This window comes from Microtus pennsylvanicus, chromosome 8, assembly GCF_037038515.1.
Source record: "Microtus pennsylvanicus isolate mMicPen1 chromosome 8, mMicPen1.hap1, whole genome shotgun sequence".
Taxonomy (NCBI): domain Eukaryota; kingdom Metazoa; phylum Chordata; class Mammalia; order Rodentia; family Cricetidae; genus Microtus; species Microtus pennsylvanicus.
Genome location: NC_134586.1, coordinates 104,031,540 through 104,037,546, shown reverse-complemented (window position 1 = coordinate 104,037,546; position 6,007 = coordinate 104,031,540). Strand labels below are relative to the sequence as shown.

The 6,007-nt window shown below is 40.6% G+C and overlaps 1 pseudogene; it reads left to right on the top strand.

The window, feature by feature from the left end:
• The first annotated feature begins 1,776 nt into the window (after nt 1–1,776).
• LOC142855378 (cullin-4B pseudogene) lies at nt 1,777–4,515 on the top strand (annotated as a pseudogene).
• Nucleotides 4,516–6,007: the final 1,492 nt, after the last annotated feature.

Below are 6,007 nucleotides of genomic sequence, written 5' to 3'. Positions count from 1 at the left end.
CTAATGTCTGTCACATGCAGTTCACATAAAGTTGTACAGCAGGTAGTAGGAAGGGACTGGATGGACACTTCCAGTCTTCTAGGAGGGGAACCATCCACAAACCTAACTAGATGATCTTTTGCAAGTGGGTAAATAAAGCTGAACAATCCAAGGTGGCAGATGATAGTTCTATCCAGCACTGTTCTTGAAGAGGACGATGGATTAGTTTGCCACACCAACAGTGAGTGCCTTACAGCAGCCTCTGATTCCGGTTCCAGGGGATCTGCCACATTCTTCTAGCCTCTTCAGACAGCTCCTTGCACACAGAGCACATACACACATTCTCATAAAAATTTGCCTAACAAAGTGTGGAGAACAAAGAAAGAAACCTTTGCTGAGAAGCTACTGATTCATCTAAACGTATCGTGTGACAAAAGCATCTTTCTCGCTTTTCAAGATGGCTGGGACACCCCTTCTTCTACGAAATCAGTTCCATGGCTCACTGGGTTGGGAATTCTGTGGTGGGTTTCTGATCCCATTTCCAGTAAGAAGCATCAACCAGACTCAATCAGAAACAGGGATGTCAGTGTCCACTCTAGAGAGTCAAGGGCAACTCGGCTTACATTCTACTAATCTGCTGTCTAGACCAGGTATGTTCGACATGCATGGAAAGTTATTGAGGCTACAATATGGCATTTGCAATCCCACCCTAGCCAGGACCCCTTCCATTGGGATTTCAAATGATGGGTCCTGAGTCACTAGTCAACTAGAAGTGCTGGAGCAGGCAAATATTCCAACTGGACATCTGCAGGGGCCCTGCCTTAGAAATCACCAATCCTGGGATCCCACAAATTCTGCTAGGTAACACATGGTAACCAACCCTCTCTCTGTAACCTTCCACGGGCCACAAACAGCTGAGAAGGACCAGGGGACAAACCAGAAGTCGGAAATTGTAGGTGTTTGTGATGGGTATCAGAGACAGGAAGTACGAAAGAGTCAAATGTTGAGCTTCCTTGGCAACTGGCCTGCCAATGGCTGCAGAGCCCTGGATTCCTTCTGTGGCTTACTTAGGGTTTTGGTGCTGTGTAGAGATACTATGACCATGGCAACTCTTATAAAGGAAAATATTTAACTAGGGCTGGCTTACAAGTTCAGAGGTTTTGTCCATTATAATCCTGGTAGGAAGCTGGTATGCAAGCTCACTTGATGCTGGAGAAGAGCTGAGAATTCTACATCTGGATCAGCAGACAGCAGGAAGAGTGAAAGGAAATGGGCCTGACTTGGACTTCTGAAACCCCAAAGCCCACCCTAGTTACACACTTTCTCCCACGAGGTCATACCTCCCAATAGGGCCACTCTCTGTGAGCCTATGGGGGGGCACGTCCATTTTCATTCAAACTACAAGAGTACAGGATCCCTAATCCACTTTCCCCTCTACCCATCTTATTCCAGCCCATATGTCTCACAGTAAAAACCCTCAACAAGCTTGTGTGAGAATCACTACCCCAATCCACAGCTGTCTGGTTTAACCACCACCAACTCAGTCAACGGAGCAGGTGACCATTGAGCTGCTGAGTTATGATTATCCCGGGTTTTCTGATCACCATAACAGATTATTACTAGTAAGAATCAGGTCATTTTGTAAAACTCTCCCGATCATTTATTTCCTATCTTCTTGCTTTCCCCACTCTCATAGATGACTCTACATGCAGGCTAACAGACTCCCTCCTCTTTCTTGCCTGCTGGGAATCAGAGACAGCCTAACTGCAAGCACATAGTATTCATTGAAAATGTGGCATGGCCCCCCCACCTCAAGTCCAGCGGACCCCAAGGCTTCGGGATCAGAGAGCTATAAAAAGTGTCTGCCCAGGCACTTCTGGTTTTTCTTCCCCCAATCCCTCTGCTGCTTCTGCTGCTGCTCAGAAGGTCAGATCAGCCACTGATGGTAATACCAGCACCACTCCGCCCACCTCTGCCAAGAAGAGAAAGTTAAACAGCAGAAGCAGCAGTAAAGAGAGAGAAGACTTTGCTTCCACCTCTTCCTCCTCCACGCCTCCACAACTTAGAGATTCGGCGTCCCCTTCAACCTCGTCCTGCTGCCCCGGGGTTCCAGTGGTCACTTCCAACCACATACTGATACAAAAGAAGCTTCGTTTTGAAGACACCCTGGAGTTTGTAGGGTTTGAAACGAAAATGGCTGAGGAGGCTTCCTCATCTTCCTCATCATCGCCCACTGCTGCAACCTCACAGCAGCAGCAACTTAAAAATAAGAGTGTGTTAATTTCTTCTGTGGCTTCAGTGCACCATGCAAACGGCCTGTCTAAATCATCTACCACGGTCTCTAGCTTTGCTAACACCAAGCCTGGCTCAGCTAAGAAGTTAGTGATCAAGAACTTTAAAGATAAGCCTAAATTACCAGAAAACTATCCAGAGGAGACATGGCAGAAGCTGAAAGAAGCAGTGGAAGCTATTCAGAATAGTACTTCAATTAAGTACAATTTAGAAGAACTCTACCAGGCTGTAGAAAATCTTTGTTCTTACAAGATTTCTGCAAATTTGTATATGCAGCTGAGACAGATCTGTGAAGATCATATCAAAGCACAGATTCATCAATTCAGAGAGGATTCGTTGGATGGTGTTCTTTTTCTAAAAAAGATTGATGAATGCTGGCAAAATCATTGTAGGCAAATGATAATGATCAGGAGCATTTTTTTGTTTTTGGATAGAACTTATGTTCTCCAGAATTCCATGCTGCCCTCCATTTGGGACATGGGATTAGAGTTATTTCGGGCTCATATTATAAGTCATCGAAAAGTTCAAAGGAAAACAACTGATGGCATCCTTCTCTTGATTGAGAGAGAGCGGAATGCTGAAGCAATCGATAGGAGTTTACTTCGAAGCCTTTTAACTATGCTGTCTGATTTGCAAATCTACCAAGACTCTTTTGAACAACGATTTTTAGAAGAAACTAACCAGCTTTATACAGCTGAAGGTCAAAAGTTAATGCAAGAAAGAGAGGTTCCTGAGTATCTTCATCATGTTAATAAACGCCTAGAAGAAGAAGCAGACAGACTTATGACTTACTTAGATCAGACCACCCAGAAGTCACTAATGGCTTCTGTTGAGAAACAACTTCTAGGTGAACATTTAACAGCCATACTTCAGAAAGGTTTCAATAACCTTCTTGATGAAAATCGAATTCAAGATCTGTCTCTTCTGTATCAGCTCTTCAGTAGAGTTCGAGGTGGAGTTCAGGTTCTCTTACAGCAGTGGATTGACTATATTAAGGCTTTTGGAAGTACTATTGTTATTAATCCTGAAAAAGATAAAACCATGGTTCAAGAATTGTTGGACTTTAAAGATCAAGTTGACCATATAATTGATACCTGCTTTCTGAAAAATGACAAATTTATCAGTGCTATGAAAGAAGCATTTGAAACATTCATTAATAAAAGACCAAATAAACCAGCTGAACTGATAGCTAAGTATATAGATTCAAAACTTCGTGCTGGCAATAAAGAAGCCACAGATGAAGAGCTTGAGAAAATGCTGGATAAAATAATGATTATATTTAGATTTATCTATGGCAAAGATGTGTTTGAGGCCTTCTATAAGAAAAATTTAGCCAAACGCCTATTAGTGGGCAAGAGTGCGTCTGTAGATGCTGAAAAATCAATGCTGTCTAAACTGAAACATGAATGTGGAGCTGCATTCACCAGCAAGCTTGAAGGGATGTTCAAAGACATGGAACTTTCAAAAGACATCATGGTTCAGTTCAAACAGTATATGCAGAAGCAGAATGTACCTGGCAATATTGAATTAACTGTGAATATCCTGACATTGGGTTACTGGCCAACATATGTACCTATGGAGGTCTATTTGCCACCAGAGATGGTAAAGCTTCAGGAAATTTTCAAGACATTTTACTTAGGCAAACACAGTGGCAGGAAACTCCAGTGGCAGTCAACTTTGGGACACTGTGTGCTAAAAGCTGAATTTAAAGAGGGTAAAAAAGAATTTCAGGTCTCTCTTTTTCAAACCCTGGTGCTGCTAATGTTTAATGAAGCGGAGGAGTTCAGTTTAAAAGAGATCAAGCAAGCTACCGGGATAGAGGATGGAGAATTAAGGAGAACACTGCAGTCACTAGCCTGTGGCAAAGCTAGAGTTCTGGCTAAAAATCCAAAGGGCAAAGATATCGAAGATGCTGACAAATTCATTTGTAATGATGATTTCAAACACAAACTATTCAGGATTAAGATCAATCAAATCCAAATGAAAGAAACGGCTAAAGAACAAGCAAGCACTACAGAAAGAGTATTTCAAGACAGACAATACCAAATTGATGCTGCAATTGTCCGAATTATGAAGATGAGGAAAACACTTAGCCACAGTCTTCTTGTTTCAGAAGTCTACAATCAGCTAAAATTTCCAGTAAAACCTGCAGATCTAAAGAAGAGAATAGAATCCCTAATTGATCGGGACTACATGGAAAGAGATAAAGAAAATCCAAGCCAGTACAACTATATTGCATAGAATGTTGGCCTTGGAACATCTGCTGTCATATGCCATAGCCATTGGATAAACTAACTTGTTGAATCTCATGTTATTTGACTTTTTTTTATACTTCTGATGACCAAATGAAGTAGTGTAATGGAAATAGTTGCGTGGACTTTTCTCAGTGGTTAACATGCCTATTTAAAGAGTAATACTTATTCTTTAAGAAGAATATTGTTGAACTCTTTGCATGTTATTTAGTATGATATGCAGAAAAATCTTTAAGAAAGTTCCTGGTCTTCATGATTCCTTTTGGAAATGGGGAAGAGACCCCTATGGCCATTAAAAGGGGGGAGGGGGAATTCTTATACATCATTAATGAAACAAAAGGTTTATTTGCTTAAAAGTCACTTAAAGATACTTAAACTGCATGCAAACTTTATTTACTATACAGAGTTCTGGATGTATTTATTAAATAGAAAAACCACCCTGGACTTGTTTGTTCACCCATTTTGTGGTTTCCCTTGAAAAGAAAAATAAGTTGTTATTGCTGTTGGCATTCTGTTACACTGAAGGGATTGGTTAAGAAACCTTATTTGGAAACAAATTTTTAAAGTAGGGTGACAGTTACTTCCATAATACCTTATATAGTCACATCCTAAAGGTTTCCATTTATGAGTATGGGATGTGTACACAAGACTTAGCCCCAAATTTACTGAGCTGATTAACAGTACTTATTAAATAGATAAAATAGAAAAATTGCTGACCACCTTGCACTAGAAGAGCATAGCAAGAGGGGGAAATCCAGTTCTTTTTATTAAAAATGAATATAGTATGAAAATCACAGGAAACCGAAATCAACCTGTTTTGTAGATTACAGGAACAAAAATCACCAGCTGCTTTTCATTGTGCTTCAATCTGTAAATGTTGTTTGGATCGTTTGTCTTTAACTTGGGCCAGTTGTCAGGTATTAGAGGCTTCCTAGGGTTTGCATTCCAGTTTTTTCTACTGAAGTGGGATTTTTTTGGAAGCATCTCTTCTCTGTTGGATGAAAGCTTTAACTTTCATCCACCTCCTGACTTGCAGAAACTCTACATATGCTTCTCCCTTGTCTCCCTTATATACTCCCTATTTGAAAATGTCAAGTCCTGGATTCTTTTTTTTAAATTGCTTGAATTTAAGAGTTCTCATAGCCACTAGACACCTGCTTTTCAGGGAAATGTCCCCAAATTGTTCACACACACAAAATAACAAAAGTATTGTTCTTCAAATTCAAAATGTGAGTAAAAGACTTCTCTTCATTACCAGAGGGTTTTGTTTTTCCTTCTGGTTTCCATTTCTATTAAGGGAGTTGATTACTGGAGAGAAGCAGACAGTTTTAGTGTTTGCTTTTCAATGAAAACTTCTTCAGTGCTTCATTCACCAGCATATGCCCTTGTCTTTCTGAAGCCATTAGGGGAGCTGCTTAGATCTGAACCTTCAACTTGGTTCAGATCTTATGAACCAAGATCTTATGTCTACTATTGATGGTTTT